Below are 18870 nucleotides of genomic sequence, written 5' to 3'. Positions count from 1 at the left end.
TGGTCCAAAAAAAAAAAAAAAAAAAAAACAACAACAATTTGGGTTAGACATTTTGAACCCACCCGCTAACCTGGGTCGATTTGAGCCAACTTTCTGGGTTATTTTGTTTTGTACCAAAACGACTTAAAGTCGGGTCAGATTGACCCAAGTTGGTGGGTGGGTCCAATTTCTGACCCAGGAGTTTTTAAGGTGCAAGTAGAGCTGCATTCCATTAGACACTTTTGAACGATTTAAAACTGTGAAGATGCCTTTAAGTTCAGCTGGCTGAGGAGTGACATGTCAAGGAGAAAGTAGGTGTAAAAGCACCTACCATGGCATCATGCGTCCAAAACGTGTCCAGGGACTCCGCGAGACCAGGAAGCCCACCGTGGGGTCCGTGACCGCGTCCCAAGCTCGGCCCACAAACAGGATGATTGAGGCGTAGAATGGATCCAGCTGCCAAAAGAGAAGACAATGTCATTGGATGTCATGCTAAATCGAAAAATGCGCTTTCTCATTTTAGATTAGGATGCCTTGTGACCACCACTAAACCGTACTTAGTCTGTGGCTCGGAAGCGCAGCTTGACAGCAGTGAGATGTCAGGAGTGTCTTTAAGCCCTTGGCAGCCGGTTCGGTCCGCCATTCGAAGCGGGCACAAAGAATGTACTGCTCCTCACTGTACGAATTGCGCCACGCTGGGCCGCACAATAGACTCCTGACAACAGTCTTGGTAGGCGAATAAAACACAACAGTGGGGAGCCTTTGACTTTCCACTCCATTACTTGCCACATGGCCTTGACCACGAGATTAGTGTCGGGCCTCATTAAGGCCATGACCACCAGCCACCCACACGTCCTTGTTTATAATACTTGGATTTTATAGTAGTGTAATGGATAACTTTTTCCTTTCATGTTTGGTTTAAAGGCCTGACAAGCATGATCAACTGAAACCCGTTGACCTCCAAGCCGGGATATAAATTCAGGTGTAAAGGGATTTCACAATGTCGACACAAAAGTTTAACACTTGCGCTTACGTTGAGAGCACTTGCCTCTGTCTGAATGACATTGTAGACGTCGCACAGTATCTAATTATGCAGTGGTGAGTGGTCTCGACCAGCAAGGCCTCCTCATCATCACAAGCACTGACCTACATTTACCAATATTTTTTCCATGGAATCGTAATCATCTATTCGCAACAATCTATTCTCTTCATTTCACACCATTTCTCCCCCCCCAACATGGATGCATGTTAAATTTGCTGTCCGTCATGCCTGTACGTGCCGCCAGGTCAATCTAATCCTATTCGATTGGGACAGCATCTTTTTCAACCAAACAGATTTCAAATTCGCCTCAGAGGCTTGCCCACAATAACGACGATATGATTTTAACTGATTTACCAGGTTTGTCGACCTTTCTAATGTAGTCGGGCAAAAATATCTCCGTTCAAGTCCTTTTCCTCAAGCCATGACCACTTGAACGTGTTCCTAACTCTCGCGTCTATTGCACGTATGTCAGCTTGCCTGTCTACCCGTTTGAACATTGCGCTGCGGCCGTACCTGGCCGATCACGCATGAATTAGTTTTCCACAAAACGCTCTTCAAATACTCGACATTCAATGATTAATCTGCCTTTTGTGTGCACACGTGCACCCTTTATGGCTTCCGTTCTCGCCGAAATGTCGAAATCTCCGAGATACGGCGAGGCCATGAGAATGCGAGCGGAGGTGTGTGACTGTTGTAGCGACGCCACTCGAGCGAAGCTAAGCTAGCCGAGATGACACGACGCTCGAACTCGGACGGACACGTTTTTCTGCTAATCTGTCTGTTTCCCTTTTTGTCCAAATATATAAATATATATATATTTACTACAACAACTGTCTTGTCCACGGCGTCTTTTATTCGTTCTACTGAGCAAGTGTGTTTATCAAGAGACAAAAATCTCTTTATTGTTACACGTGTTAGTGCCTCAACATGGCTACGCTCGTGAAAGCAAAACATCAAACTCAAAGGCGTGTTCGTTCAATGTTGTCAACTAGTATCCAGATTAACTTCAGGCAATTTTTCCTCAATTTTCCGGAGGAAATTTCATGAAAATGTGAAAATATGGAATTCCGGGAAGCTCGTTCTGAGGAAATAAAAGAAATATATTCCATTGCCTCCCAACGCAAGAATTAGATGGATATATTGATGAGCTTTGAACGACTAAAGCCTGTGGAGAAAGTGTCCCGAATAGCATTTGCAGCTGTTGGGAGAATTCTGGCAAGCGGCAGATAGCTGGAATCACTCATGCAACAGGAATGAATACAATCATATTCCTTGCAGCTTTCTGCTCCCGAAGACGTAAGCTTCGGTCTCGCCTGGATTTATCTCCGGCAATCGACACACTAGGATGCAAAAGTATCTGTTTTGTCAATGTTTGTAAAAACCATAGTGACGTGTATTTATCACCCCGTGGGGAGAATTCACTTCTCTTTCTTTTAGCCAAATGACAATAAGGATGTTTGTGTCTTAATTCCAGGGAATGAAGCCCACAGTGTTGTCACATGCCTGAGCCCGATGAGCGCACTTTGGCAAACTGACTGGCCTGCGCACCAGCTTGAATCAAAAGCTTCTCTGACCCACGCCAGCACACACCCTCCTTCCTGACCAATCAAACACGGCTGGTTTTTCCTCCTTAAACACAAGTTTTACGGGGGACTAATCTCCTGAACTTGACTATTGTTCCTCTTGCACTTGATATGCACAAGGGGGGGAGATGATAGTACCATTTGTTTGACCACAACAAGGCATTGTTCCTCTTGCACTTGATATGCACAAGGGGGGGGAGATGATAGTACCATTTGTTTGAACACTCCCTCCTTTTTGTCTCGTGAATACGAGTGAACCAGTAAGTTCAGGCGAGAAAACCCCGCAACCAGCTAGTGATACCATTCAAAGGTGACGAAAATGACTTCAATTTGAGTGACAACTGGGTCGCCTTGTGAATTTTGTTGTTTGTGAATAAAACAATACACACAGGAGCAAATGAGTTCATGAGGTCAAGGCCACTGCCAACTACTTCCACAAGTATTGATTGGCAGTTTACATATGGATCGTGTACGCCAGGCATGTCGTGCCTGTTTTCCATCTCTCCCAGCTGCAACACACCTGATTCAGACGATCAGCTCATCAGCCAGCTTTGAAGCAGCATTAGAATGATCCTGATTATTTGAATCCGGTGTGTTGCTCCTTGGGAGAGCTGGAAAACAGGCAGGAGAGCGGCCCTTGAGGACCGAATTTGGCCACCCCTGCACTGTAGGCTTTAGAAGGAGTCAGAAGTAAGTCCTTTTTTTTTTTTTGCATTTTAAATGATAAATGTGGACGGATATAAAACGTGAGCTTCAGGGTCCCCTCAGGCGACACGTCTCATTCAGCTGTCAGTTTAAAAAAAAAAAAAAAAAAGGGGTGAACTTGCAACCACGAGTTAAGAATATCAACAGTATCTGACTTCTCGCAGGAGTATGCTTTGCTTTTTTTGAAGAAACACACGTATAATTCGAAATGCATTTTTAAAATCACAGGTAGTCACCAGTAATGCAAAGACGACGATAGGAAACCAAAAAAAAAAGTCACGCTTCTAATTAGCACTTTACTCAGAATTTACAAACAACCCATTAAACTGCTCTTTTGACACTTAATTGAATACAATAATGTTGTTAAGGGCGTACCATCTCGTTTTACCGTCTACATTGGAATGGGGGCGCATCACGCCACCTTCAAGAAAGCTAAAAGACGGAGAGGGGAAAAAAAAGGGACACTTTAAGGTTTAAATTAGCTCTGAGATGACTCGTGAACGTCTAGTTTAAAACCACAGGCCTTGCAGACAACAAAACAGCCATCATTATGTCCTCCAAGGATTTTTTTTTTAAAGCATGTAATCGGCTTCATCCTATTTGAAGACTGTCACGAGGCATGCATATAAAATGGGTCTTCGGTTGCACCGGTGGGATTAATAAGCGCGGGTTTTAAACTTTTCCTCCATTTATCATTGACTTAAATTTAATATAAATTAGAATCAAACCGTGGCGCGGCGCGCAAGGAATCAATGAATGAGACACTCCCTTTTGAAAATGACAATTCCAACTGGCCGGCGTGCTCTGTTCATTCATCCAAAGGCGGTGTGGAGCTGGCAGCCCTTTCTCCTTCTTGAATACCCACTAAATGGGTTTAGTTGAACTAAAAGCAAATCTTTTGGTATCTAATTGCCCAAAAAAAAAAGTACCCACCTTTGTCGGAAGAAAAATGCCATCAGAGTTGCCAGGTTTTGGCAATAAAGTGGCGTTGGAGTATTGTTCGCTTCCTTCTCCCTTGGCCATGTCAGAATTGCTGCTTCGTCGCGTTATCGTGACACAAAGAGGAGAAAAATAATTCAATAAAAAAAAAAAGAGAGAGCGAGAGATTTCAGTTAGGTTTGGTGAAGTAGACTTCCGTGGAATCTGAGAGCAAAGTGAGAAGATGTGGATAAGGTGGACGTAGTCGTTTTTTTAGACTTCCCCGCCCCTTTGTAACGTTTCTTCACCCCACTTAGCTCTGAGATGACTCGTGAACGTCTAGTTTAAAACCACAGGCCTTGCAGACAACAAAACAGCCATCATTATGTCCTCCAAGGATTTTTTTTTTAAAGCATGTAATCGGCTTCATCCTATTTGAAGACTGTCACGAGGCATGCATATAAAATGGGTCTTCGGTTGCACCGGTGGGATTAATAAGCGCGGGTTTTAAACTTTTCCTCCATTTATCATTGACTTAAATTTAATATAAATTAGAATCAAACCGTGGCGCGGCGCGCAAGGAATCAATGAATGAGACACTCCCTTTTGAAAATGACAATTCCAACTGGCCGGCGTGCTCTGTTCATTCATCCAAAGGCGGTGTGGAGCTGGCAGCCCTTTCTCCTTCTTGAATACCCACTAAATGGGTTTAGTTGAACTAAAAGCAAATCTTTTGGTATCTAATTGCCCAAAAAAAAAAGTACCCACCTTTGTCGGAAGAAAAATGCCATCAGAGTTGCCAGGTTTTGGCAATAAAGTGGCGTTGGAGTATTGTTCGCTTCCTTCTCCCTTGGCCATGTCAGAATTGCTGCTTCGTCGCGTTATCGTGACACAAAGAGGAGAAAAATAATTCAATAAAAAAAAAGAGAGAGCGAGAGATTTCAGTTAGGTTTGGTGAAGTAGACTTCCGTGGAATCTGAGAGCAAAGTGAGAAGATGTGGATAAGGTGGACGTAGTCGTTTTTTTAGACTTCCCCGCCCCTTTGTAACGTTTCTTCACCCCACTTTTAGCCACGCCTCCGTGGACACGTCACATTGGCATGACCGTTTACACATGTACTCGCGTGGGCTTATCGCTTGTCATACCAAAAAAAAAAAAAAAGACTGTACCGTACATTTTCTCTAAAATATGTTTTATTATAAGCGATAGCACCTAAGAAATCAAATGCGTTGAGGATGCACACATTCTAATAGCTTTGTTATTCATATGCTTGTTTTTTTTTTTGTGAGCAAGTAGTTGAAGCAAGAGGCGAATAAACTGTTGAGAAGTTATTGTCAATTAAATTTTTAAAAACATCTATCATACTCTTACTTTTCTATTTGTCAGTTTATTTTGCTTGAAATAAAGGCACCAAAACATCTAAAATAATCACTCATCTTGGCTAGAGGCTCATAAAATAGACATTGCTAGGCACTATGCTAATGAATGTTACATGAGAAGTGAAATGTGATTTCAAATTTGATCTCCGCGTCTCCATAAAATACCGTCACGTCCTTGTATGTATAGTCATTCAAGAGCTGATATTGGCCACAACTGACATCCAGTCACTCTGTCCTTCCAGTCCTTTCATCTGAAATGTTCCTTTATCTTTTTTGCTACCTTTTATTTCCTTGTTTTGAGTGTGTCATATCAACAACTATTTATAAGATTTAACTGCGCTGCAACGCATGCTATGAAATGTGCTGCCTCATCGTCGCTACACTGTAAAAAGCACAACTTGTATTTTGGGGATCGAACCGTAATTTAAGTTAGAAGAACTTTGAAATGTCATTTCATTTCCAGGTTAATGATAAATAACTTTTTGCCAACATCTGTTCCATTATTTTCTGATGACACGTTGTGCATAATTAATGCATCAAAGCATATCATAGCAGTCCCCAGATACAATGAAAATATGCCACCGGAGAGCGGGTAGCCATCCAAGAGATAGCATCTGAGCAATCTGATTGGTTGGCTCGTGGTGGTGCCATGTTGGAACTACCACGCGGTTGCTTCTCTGCCCGTGATCTTGCATTTTTGCAGACGCTGTGGGTGGGGGAATCTAATATATCAGAACGGATGAGTAGTAGATTTCCCTTCTGATATTCAAAGTGAGCGCTAAGTAGACTCCGGAGCTCACCGGTGACCCTGATCAACACAAATGGATGAATGGTTCATGAGCAATAAGAAAAGAAATGAAATTAAATGAATAAATAATAGGCTGACTGCATGGCCAAAATATTTTTTTCTTCGACTCAATTGATATTTGAAATATTTATGCTTATTGTGTGTGTTTTTTTTTTTTTTTGTTGCTACCTCAAAAATCCTACAATGGAGAAAATAGTGCCCTGCAAAATCACGTTTCATCTCCAGGCATGTTGAAACAGTGAGTTTTTTTCCCCTTAGTTTTAGAATACTGCTGTGAACTTTATTTTCCATGAAAAAAAAAAAGATGAAATTCTTCAACAGTACGTGTCATTTTTGCAGAGGATATGGCTTCTCGAATAGCATTGCCTCACTGGAAATGCCTCGTTTGTGAAATATAATAATGTGATGCCATGAAAATATGACGTTAAAGGAAACCTATTGTGCATTTTTCACAATTTGAAGCAGTCCGCAGATGTCAAAGAACCCAAGGGATCAAGAATTTGAACTCAGCCTCAGGGGGTGCGGTCTCTTGCAAATGAGCCACTGCTCAATCTGCCCCCTTAGAACTGTTCCAATGCACAATTTCTGTTACCATGACGACCAGCAGCGGAGCTAAGTACAGTATTGCAATAGTGATTACTACGGGAGTGTGAAGAAAAAAAGCAAGTGCCCAAAACGACAGCAAGCATTGATTGTCCATATTTTCAGTTGTGGGGGCAGCACTTCAGTCACGTAAAGTAGCCACAACCCAAACTATTTATAAACAAGTAATTAAAAATTCAATTTCCCAATCGTTTGTCCACTTTAAAGGCAAAAGCAAACTTAGTGGTTGAACTTCAACTGCGTATGCAAGCGCATTTGCCTGCAACGTGGCAGAGACGCCCCAGAAAAACAAGGTCACTCATGTTTCTTTTCAACTATCGCAGTTCAAAGGGACCCGACATGGAAGAAACCTCAAAATTCCACATTCTTGGTCGAAAAAAATTAGCAGCTTTTCTCATGTGGCTTCTTTATTGGCTATTTATTTGCAAAGCCTCCTCGGCTCTGGCCAAGAAGCAGAGCATGTCAAAGTTCTCAATTTAGCTGCGCACACATGCCATGAACTCGACGCCGTCTAAGTACAGTACACACAAGCCGCTACTGTATGTGTGCAGATAGGGAAGACATGAATGTGCGATGTGCAATGTTGACACTCCTAGGCCACCTCCTTTTTACGCAAACATACTATATGTTGCTTTATCTGCAGGGAAAGATGCGTCTGTTTGTTGGTTGACACGCAAGCAATACTTAAGAAAGCCTTCAGCTTTGACTGAGTTCTGCCATTCAATGCGTCAACATGCTGCAGGTTGGATAAAGTTTGATCGACTGCAGCGGATTGTGTTGAAAACCATCACGGCATCGCTGATCCATGAATGCAGGGAACCTGCGCTTCATCGCGGTACGCCTTTCGTGAATTCATGTGTGGACTGTGATAATGCAATGGGCATTGTGCTGCTCCTTCTGCTGTGTGTGCCTTGTCAACTACATATCGGTATAGATTATACGGACATACTACGTGTAAATTTGACGTAGGCCCGGTCCGCATGTGTAGCTATAGTTTGTGTTCCGAAAAAAAAAAAAAAAAATTGTTGGAAGAGTAACAATTATCACAACGTCAATGCTAGTTTTGCTATCCTGTCTATGGTGTTTTGCATTGTGTCATAGCATTAAGCTAGCCGACGTTCATAAAACGACTTTCAATTTTGGCTACTATGTTGTGAAATTTGTGTGAAGCCGCAGACCAGCTAAGAGATGCATGCACAGCCGTTGTGGTCTATGTCTGCAAAAGGTGTTAACATTATTTTCCGTCGCTAAGGCAGTTCAAGTCGAGGTCACATCACAAGGTTCAGAGCGAGGTCACACTATCGTCAAAGTATATCTGTCCGCAATGAGTCGTTAAGCTAAATATGCAAATCGATAAATGATGGCTTCAATGGCTAAACTTTAAGAAACGGCAAAAGGAGAGATGGACTCCGTTTGAACGCAGTTTTATTTGCAAACGTCCGCACCGCAGTACAATCGAAAACACTTTTCTCTGCAACTGAATCACTTCCTGCTTTCCTTTCCTTCAGCCAATCAGAAGCTATCAACATAAAAACATATCTAAGCAATTATTAAACAACAGAATGTAATTTCGGTAATGTTCACATGAAATAATATGATGCTAAAACATAAAATGACAAAAATTAATAATACAACATGATCTTACACTTGTATTTCATGTTTTAAATGTTGTAAATGGTATTTGTATTTAACTCGGTGCTTCTTTCGCCGACCTTTAGAGGGAGCCCGCGTACCAATAGCAATCACCGATAACTGGCAATTCTAAAACCTCAAGTTACATTCGTACGTTTTTCGGAATGAACCATTCGTGCTGCATTTAACAGAGAGATGCATATGTGAAGTGCTGATAATGAGTGGATGCTCTCCTTCTCTTCGGCTCTGAGCTATTGCGCGCCTTTGCAATGCCCCGACATGTTACATGATATCATTCCAACATTGCGGCAAGATAATCAACTCATTGCTCCTCTGAAGCAAAGTGGAAATAAGGCCTCAGCGCTCCTTGCGCAATATTTCGACTGGATTTGTTAACACACATACTTGCTCAGACAAATTTCTCCACCGTCTGCGAGATATTTTGCCAAATTACAGACATCTGCATCCCAAGAGAGATGCTGTCGCTGAGTCAATATGCCCAAGAGGGAAAAAAAAAAATGGAGCGTAAGAGTTTATCATTGCAATTCTCATGCACCTTTCATTGTAATGGCCTCCCTTCTGAATTTCAGCTTCAATCTTTCATCTTTTAAGGCAAGTGCAATGTCAACAGTTCAAATGCAACAGTGACAGTTTGATCTGTGTGACTTATGAATGCTATAAAATCTCCACGACACTTGTTATTGCTTGGACTTCATGAGTAGAGTCCTGGGAGAGGCTGTTTAAATACCCATGGAAGTTGTCTTGGCACCACCCTATTTGATTTTCCTGCTTCACTGATATTTATGTCCGTGTGTTGCCGCTTTGAATGAGCTCACCTGTTTGATGTGCTGCCAAAAAGCTATCTTGCTAGCCATGACGGCCGCTCACCAGAGGCTTAGCTACACTGTGTTTGTTTAAAAAAAACGCATGTGGGTAGAATCACCTGTCCTGGGCTCAGTGTTATTCCGCTTCTAGTTGCTCACCAAGACTGTAGCACCCACTGCTCCCCAGTGTTGCATAACCCTTCAGATTAGTTCTGCTTCTGTCCTGCTTGACTAGATTCTGGCTGTCGGTCTTCCTTTTTCCACCGCAAGACTCCTGACCAACTTCTTATTCCATACAAGGCCAAACTAAGACAAGTCCACTGCACTCTACTGTATGATGCAGCCCATCGGGACCCTTTATTTATCCAACAAAGTCCTTTCACATGGATCGCTTTACTCGTTGCATTCATTCCAAAAGGAAGGAGCTGAATTTAATGATACAATTGTGGCTAATGCCGTGGATTTGGCATTTTGCTTCAAGGAAACTGAGGGACACCATTTAGCACCAGTGGCTCGTGACATCACTTGTCTAAAGTCCTCATGACCAAGGCTGTGTGTTGTTCTATGTGTGAGTGGAATGTAACGTCCACATGTATTTGTTGCCAAACACAGTCCGACGGCGCGTGCAAAGGCGATGGGGCGGAGGGCCGCCCGACGGGCTGCATGCGTCATGTCGACCCAGCTGCGTGATATACATAGCGATAGGTAGGATGGAAACTCACAAGGGGCTGGAGTGTGACATACACAAAGAGTCAATGGGAGAAACTGCAGGAGGGCATTTGAAGGGGAAAGAAGGACTCGCTCGTTATATGTCGACGTGTTTACCCAAGTTGAGAAAACAAAACATCAACTGACAAACCAGTCACATCAGCTAAAAAAAAAAAAAAACATTTAAATGCACTTATGAAATATGCCCTCCAGAAATACGTACTGGATCTGAGCCCGGGAAGGAAATTGTATCGCTGAACATTTTTGGGCAGCCTTGATGCAAAAGTCTTCTGCGCACAAGGACTGTTTGCTTTGCAGTGATGGCTAAGCTTGTTGGGACAAAGGCCACTCCCTTGAAAAAAAAAACCACTCTCTGCTTGCTTACATTCTTCCACATGTCGGACTGTACTTATGTGTTGCAACATGAAGCGCATTGGGTTCGTTATTGTAAGGCTTTTGCAATGGAACATTTTCAAATCTACCGAATTGCGCCCTTCTTCTGTTAACATTTTGCAGGCTGGCAAAAAAATGGTTAGATATCTTCATTTTGTCTCATCTTTTTGAATTTTTTTTTTTTTTTAAGTGCAGACGTCAAGCAGAGTAGTAACGATGAAACGACATCATAACCTGATGCAATTTTATTTATTTTTTTTTTGATTCATCGGGTCTTAAAGCAGTTGAAACAGAATGGAATGCACGACATGACCGCAACCAGCGACGGCACTGTTGATTTAGTTTCAACTGCTTTGCAATCATATCAAGTACAAAACTACATCCTGTAAGCGAAGGTCCACCTCCAAGCAGACGATCAAATGTGCTTTAATTCTTGATGCCTGATAAAGTCATGCTATTGACATGTCATTTAGCAACCAGGGAATTGCTTAAAAATGCCCGATATGCCTCCTTGAACCCTTTTAGGGACGGCGGTTACTATAGTGGACTTCTTATCATGTTATCTGGTCACAGGGTGCATGAAAGGGTTAAACATTAACACACAGGTTGACCCAGAATTATTTGCACCGATACAAGTTGACACTGTATGTGTGCCGCATCTCTGTCATGACCACCTTCCGCCGCGCTGCAAACAACTCGACACCGCAACGCACACAAACAAACCCAAGGTCCAAGTTGAGGAAGCTGCCGTGACCGCTTTCAAAGTCGGTATTTTCAAACAGCCTGGCTCTCACTGAAATTCACTGCTGTCAGATCGCCCTTGTTATATTTACTGAACAGTTGAATGGCTGTCCGCAAATGAAAATGGCGCCTCGGGGCCTTTTGTGCTGCTTTGGTATGCAGGGTGAGAAATGTGCAGGTACATAAAAAAAAAAAAAAAAAGAACGGTGGAAACAAGGCAGGGTCGCTCTCAGGGCAAGATGTTCCTCTTCACTGCAGGTGTGCAAAGCATCGACCACAATAAAAAAGGCGATCGTGATCCCGGTCTGGAGCAGAGCAAACACATCCTATTGAGATGGTATCCTCAACTGTGTTTTTACTGTCAATAGTGCTGTGGGTGTCCGAGGATCACGTCTTGATGGGAGGTTGCAGAGATATTGACTTCCAGGTCGCTCTGTGGGAAAAGAATCCGAACAGGAGAATGGTGAGAAATAATCTTGCACAATGAAACGCAACAGGTGCATCCCAGAATGCAACAAACGATGCTTTGTTTGCTTTGGTGAGCATTTGAAGCGTTACCTCCAAGTGTTTTTTTTTTTTTTTTTTTTGCCCCCCCCAAAAAAAAATTTCTTTTTTTTGGGGGGGGGGGGCTTAGACATGGAACCACAGATGAAACTTAATGTAACACAGGAAGGGATGGTTCAGTGCAGTATCAGAAATGACATTACAGATCAGTTAATACACAATTTTAAAAAGTGCCAACCCCAAAAGCCAAAATGCAAGAAGGTAAGTAGGTTTTTAAAACATGAAAACACCCGTGCTTGAACTGTAATAACACTGCAGGTCAGACTCAGATGCCCTTTCCTTATTATTTCTTTCTTTATTTATTTTTATGGAAGCTCTTGTGCTCGGCACCAGGGTCACGCGGTGCGCCTGGGTAATGATTCAGCCGGAGGTCACCTCCGGCATTTGAAGATAGGTCTGACTTTGAGCTCCTCGATGGTCTTGCAACGTGTAAAAAATGTTCATGAGGTCATGGTCTCGTGTCGGATAGCTTGCTAAATTGTGTTCAACGACTCGTCACGTGACTCAATGCGGGACGAGAGCAGCTGGGCCTGCCCTCATTGACTGTGTACGGTTGTGCTCGGGATTTATTTATCCTCAGAATGGAAACAGTGACGCACATGAGTCTATGACCATGCGCACGGTGTGTGTCTGTGTGTGTGTGTGTGTGTGTGTGTGTGTGTGTGTGTGTGTGTGTGTGTGTGTGTGTGTGTGTGTGTGCAATGTTTAAAGACGGTGGTGTGACGGAGACCAGAGAGTCAACAAACTTGAAGTTGACAGGTTCAATGCCAGTTGACGTGCAAGCAAATTTTTCACAGCGTCATATCACACAAATAAATAACAAAAAAATTCAGAAAAAGTGGCATTTCTCCATCTCTGGTTATTTTCCATCCAAGAACGTTATTTATCTTTCGTCATAAAGCGTTATCTAAAACCGTTAGCAATCATCTCCTTGTCTGTCTGGAAGGATACGCTAGTTTATTGCTTCCTGTTCCTTCCTACCTTGTTACACATTGACTCAAGTAATGTAGGCCTTGTGATCAGTTAGACAGCATGGTGGTTTCGTAGTTAGGGTGGTTGCCTCACAATCAAGAATTTCTGCATTTCAGATCAGGTGTGGAGTTTGCATTTTCTCCCTGTGCTTGTGTTTGTTTGTTTGTTTTTTTCTGGGGACAGTTCTCCACACATCATCTTCATTGCAGACTGAATAGTGTTTACGTCAGAAGGTTGTGAGCTGGGATCGAAAATGGAGGGGAGGATGGATGTTATCTGTGTGATCAGAACGAATCTGGCAATGAATTAATCTGAAATGGCGTCATCAGTTTAAATTCACATTCCAGATAACCTAAAAAAAAAAATCAAACAATCAATGATGTCAGATTTATTAAATAGTCGAATAGTTTTAGCACGTTTCACGTATATTGCTATCATCTTTGTCGTGATCTTTATTATAGATATAGATTAGTTTATGTGCACTGTACTATTTGTCAACGAAAAGGTCATGGGGAGCAACCACAATTGTGAAATTGATGCATTTTTGTGTTTTTGCAATTCTGCTGCCCTCTACTGTAATTGCTTGAACATTACATATTTGGAAGTGAGTCAGTTTTAAGTGGCTGCTGCATCGATACGGTGAGAAAAAATAGACAAACACACAAAAAAGCTTCATTTTATCTTTAATTCCAAAACTAGCACGTTTTTAAATTTATTATTAGATTGTATTTCTCATATTGTACAGAGCAGACCACTTTAGGCGCCATAAATTCAATTTGCAGTTCTATAAATAACACTCTTTCACCGATCACCTTTTGTGTGAATGGAGGAAAAAAAACACACACGTTAGTATATATTTCATAGATTAAGAATTTATAAAATGTAAGAGAATATTTTGTGCCATGGTCACGCGTGTCTGTAGTAACATAATTTGACCAGCAGGGTGCACTACAGCTCTGCGCACGAGACATCACTCCGCGCTGCCGCCTCATCTCAAGTTAGAGCAACCCATTTTTTGAACAGTATTTTGTACATTTTGTGTCACCAGTGTAGCTTGAAAATGAGTCCTCGTGTTCATATCCCTTCTGAGTCGTGGTAGACCTTGACTGGCGTCGGTCCGTGTCATTCTCTCGGCCAGCAGAGGAGCAATGCTTGTATGGAGGAGGAGACCTTGAGTTTGTTTTTGATGATGTTGGGGTGCTTGCTTGTACGAACCAAGGTAGTGGGACTCTTGCATTTTAACACTTGAAATGCAGAGTTCCAAAAGTGCAAATTGATGTTGGTTCATATGCTTTATGCGCAATTAGATGATACTGGATTATGCAGGTGTCTTTTGTAGTTTATATTTTGTAGCTCAGGTTCCGTCCCTGGTCGTCTTGGCAACAAAAGCTGGGCTGTACAATCCCAACACCGAGTTTCTCCAGACATGACTTGGTAGGTAGGCCGGATGAAAATCCACTATTTTCAAGCAACTACTGGGCTACAAGGCAACTTTATTTTGATAGCACATTTCACTCAAAACATTTCACAAGTAGACGTATCCTCAATTTAAGAAAAGGATCTGGATCCAGATGATTTTTATGACCTGAAACCACTTGATGAAATATAATTGACGCCATTCAATAGAAAGTTTTTTTCAGTGTAGCTTTCTGAAAATACCAAAAGGCCAGATTATTATTATGAAAATCACTTTTAAAATGCTCTTAATCAAAGGAATGTGAAATAAGCTTTGCTTTTTTTTTTTTTTAAACCTGGCTTTATATCCATTTATACTCGGGGCTGCCTTCTCATCTGTTGGCAATTTATTCCATTCGCGTGCAGCATAACTGCTAAATGCCACTATCACCATGTTTGCTTTGCATACCTCAGAGCCCTTCTGGGTTTATTTAATTAGCATTTCCTTAATGTATTCAGGACCCACATACAGACGAGCAAAGACTATCATCAAATCCAAAAAGGTAAGTAGAGCTGCAGTTAGATTTGTCAGATGCACAGATTAGCGTTTGGTGTAAGTGCTCCCTGAAGTGCAATCTCGACAAGTGCATTGAACGTGCATATTTCTCCTACAGTACATCGTTTACAGCTCATCAAAATTCCCAAGGCGCGGAACCTGGTAACCACGGCAACTACAGATGAGAAGGTGACGCTTTACCACGTCCAAATAATGTTGCTCTTTCTTTTGTTCACGTGCATATTCACTCGTGTTGGCATTCAGGACAACATGGATGAGTCATGTGACTCACAGACAAATGCTTCACTAATGAGGATCATGAGGTGATTAGGTGTGTCCAGTGTGCCCCCTCCAGCCTGTTCTGTATCAGCATGTGCGCCATGATTACTTCAGGGACCAAAAGGGAAGAGTTTGTCTTTGTCATCATAAACCTTGGCATAGGGACGGGGGGGCGAAGTATTGAAGAATGTCATTGCTGCCTGTGTGATTGACGGCGTGATTGATCACCAGGGGCGTGGGGGGCTTCGTGGGAGGCGAGGGCAAAGGGGAGGATTGAATTGGAATGAGGACGGGTGGGGGCAGAGGACTGATCAATCACCATGATTTGCCACCCTTGATGCGAGGTGTCCCTGGGGGTTATGCTTCATCACCTGGCTCACGCTCAACACAGAATCATGCGTGTGCAACATGTGCACATGCATGTAGAAACTCACACGTGTGTGTGTGTGTGGGGGGGGGGGGCAGTCGTAAAGAAGTCAGGCACCAGCGCATTAAAAAATGCTAACACAAACATTTTTTTTTTCAGCCAGGATGCCTGCATTGAGGAAGTATCGTCAGACTCATGAGCAGGGGGGAAATAAATCTTCAGGCTAGAAAATCACAATGTCCAATCAGTGATAAGCTGTTTCTACAACAGGTCCGTGGGCTGCCCGTGTGGTCCTTGGGGGCTACCTGTGGATACCATGTGGGCTGCAAAATGGAGTGCATGCACTTTTGGTTCATTCTCAAGCACTGTTGTTTGTCCTCTAAAGACGAAGACTGTTGATAGTGTTTAAACCTCTGAAAAATTGCTATAAAATGATTATTGTTATTATTATTATTTTTTTTAATGATAGTGACCATTTTAGGGTGCACCTCTCGCCCAAAGTCAGCTACTAGGAGGGATTAGCGGATCAGAAAGTGGATAGTTGGACGAAGTTAGGGAATCTAGAATAATATATTTTAGATAGATTGTTTTGGTACAATTTCCGAAAAAATGCAGAAGAGATGCCGTTGGCACATTCCGAACGTATTCAAAGTGTGTAAAGATAAACACTTGCATTTTTTTTCTGAAGAGGGGTGATCCTGCTCACTTACAGTATCATCTGCCGATTAGTGCTGAATTAGTGATGTTTTTTTTTTTTTAACAAGGGAGTGACATCTGTCACTACAGGGCCAATAAATTGAAGCCCCCCACCCCCACCCCAACAGAGAGCCCCTGAGGCCAAAAGATAACAGCGCACCAAAAAAGCCCTTCCCCTCAAGGCCTGCTCACTTGCTTGCCAACGATCGCATCTGCCGGTTATTTTGTCAATCAATACTTTGCCTCAAACCTACTTTATTGCTTTGATACGACATTCTGATACTTTGGACTTTTGCTTCCTTCTTGCCCCAAGATGGGAGGGTTACAACAGAGGAAATGTGAGCTTTCCTCTCTACTCCTCACTATTTAATGTAACAGGACGCTCCTGGCATCCCAGCAATAGAACAAACATGCACCAAACATGCATACAGTATGCGAGGGCTTGAAGTACACTTGCAGTAAAAGTGAAGTCCAATAATTAACTCTATAGATTGTAACCTGAGGGTCTCACTGCACTCCTTATTCACCACTATTTCTGATCGTAAACTACACATGATGTTGTCCTTCTGACTTGTCACTCGTTTAGTCATCAGCATCGCAGCCAGTAAACAACAGAGACCTGAAGGCAAAAAAGAAAAAAAATACAGTAAGTAAATAAATCAATTTTTATATACATTTTTTTTCAGTGTGCACACTAGAAGCTTAAATAGTATAGAACAGAGGTCCCCAACTTTTTTTGCCCCACGGAGCGGTTTCATGGCAGACAATATTCTCAGGGAATAGATACAACAATATGATATGACCTGCATGAAAAGTGTGGTATTTTCGAAACATAATAAACACGAATCATGACACTAGGAACGTCCTATCTGGCCGCAACGTTCTCTGGTCACCATGGTAATGTTTAAACGTGCCTTCAAAATAAGATACGCCGCAAATAAATCGCCGCTTATTAGGCAGAGTTGGCTTGGTGCGTATGAATATCCCGTTGAGATAAAGCCGTATTTGAAATAGGACTCCTGATACTGTCTATTAAATGTAGCCTTCTCTTTCTTGAAACTCGTAGGCTCCTCTTCTGTGTCCTGGCTGCGCCGTTCCCGAAAAAACTTTTCAAAGACGTTTGTTTTTTTTTTTTTTTAATTCATTTTGCGAGCTCCTGGATTTCATTTCCTGTCACGTGACCGAGAAGCGCGCATTCACCTGGGTCAAGAGTGACATATTGTAGACTGACATAACAGAGAATCCGGTAATTTTTCAAAATAAAATATATAATCAGATTCTGAAATGAATTAAACGGAAGGAATGGAAGGTATTTATTCTTTCTGTGCGGCCCGGCACCAAATGACCCGCGGCCCGGCGGTTGGGGACCATTGGTATAGAATACACTTATGCCACTATAAAAAATAACTACACTATTTTTCAGCTCACAGAAAAAAAAAAAACGCAAACAAAATCAAACAAAAAAAATTGAATCATTAAAAACAAAATAGTCTGCGAAAATGCCTGCAAAAGTAAAAGAAAGAAGGAGACGAGAATGTATTTCAGCTTACGGTCAAGACGTTTTCTGGGTTTGAATCTCAATTCTGACTTGCCTGCTTGGATGACATTTCAAGCACGTGCATGTTAGGCTCGTTGAACACTCACAAGTGACTGCGAATCATCATGGGGCTATTGCTGTTGTTGATACAACTGTTGTTGTGCCCATTGTTCTCTTGTCGCTCAACACCTCCATCCTGTGTCCTCTCTGGCCCTCCACTTTGTCTCTCAACCAAATTCCCTATCGAGGACAACTGCATATTTCTTGTTGTAGATTGGCCACATAATAGGATAGTAGGTGGTATTTTATTGTAATATAACATATGTATTTCAACGCCATGCCTGAAGCGTAAGCGGTGTCAGGAATGTGTTACATGTGATGCAATGAATGTATTTTCGTGACTCTGTTTTTGTTTGGCTTGAAGGAAAGATTCCCGGAATGGCTCGAATTCCTTCACGCAGTGGCCTTCCGCCCGCAGCGTCATAAGGACATTCGCCTCAAACACAACGGGAGAAGACACATCAACAATTCAGCACATTTGAGGAGGAGTTGCTCTTGTTCCACTCAGCATTGTGTCTTCTTCAGCTGGGCGGTGTGAGAGAAACAATTGTGGGCTGTTTGCGTAGAAGGGGAGGCGGCGGGGGGAGTTTGTGAAGTAGGTGACAGTGATCAGAAAGGCTTTGTCGCGAGGTGAGGACCCCCAAAACGGCAAAGGGAATATTGTGTGCGTGGGTGGGTGCTCGACACTCTCAGAAGGTCGCGATGCAGTGAAGGCTTTGTGAAAAGAAGTCGCACGAGTCTGCAGTTTTTATCAGCTGTGTCGGATTACAAGAGGAAGCATCGACTATAAGAACTGTGGACTATGGACGACACGAAGTGACGTCTTGCTGTGAAAACATCTGAGACTCATCGGGGGGAAGATTAGCAGTCATAAAATGTAAATGAGCTGATGATATCATGGCATGTGTAGGTCACTCTTTGAACATACAGCACAGATGAAATTTCCTCCCTCTTAAACAGACAACAGACAACAAGAGGAGCCGCTGCGGGCGCCCGCGCCGCCATCAAAAGAACACTTAACATAAAATGACAAAGTCCAAAAAAAGAAAGTCCATGACGCTCACTCAGTTTACGACTACGCCACCATCAAGACCATCCACCCATTTTCGATCCCGTCCGTGCCTGCGTT

General features: G+C 42.5%; 1 long non-coding RNA gene across 1 annotated transcript; it reads left to right on the top strand.

Moving 5' to 3' along the window:
* Positions 1-9160: 9160 nt before the first annotated feature.
* Positions 9161-18658, top strand: LOC109519634 (uncharacterized). Its single transcript, XR_002168992.1, has 4 exons — positions 9161-11778; positions 14766-14809; positions 14921-14991; positions 18106-18658. It is a non-coding gene; the product is annotated as an uncharacterized LOC109519634 (long non-coding RNA).
* Positions 18659-18870: the final 212 nt, after the last annotated feature.

The sequence above is a fragment of the Hippocampus comes genome, unplaced genomic scaffold (assembly GCF_001891065.2).
Source record: "Hippocampus comes isolate QL1 unplaced genomic scaffold, H_comes_QL1_v1.1 scaffold244, whole genome shotgun sequence".
NCBI lineage: Eukaryota > Metazoa > Chordata > Actinopteri > Syngnathiformes > Syngnathidae > Hippocampus > Hippocampus comes.
Note: the sequence above shows the minus strand (reverse complement) of the source record. Positions and strands in the feature narration are given on the sequence as shown.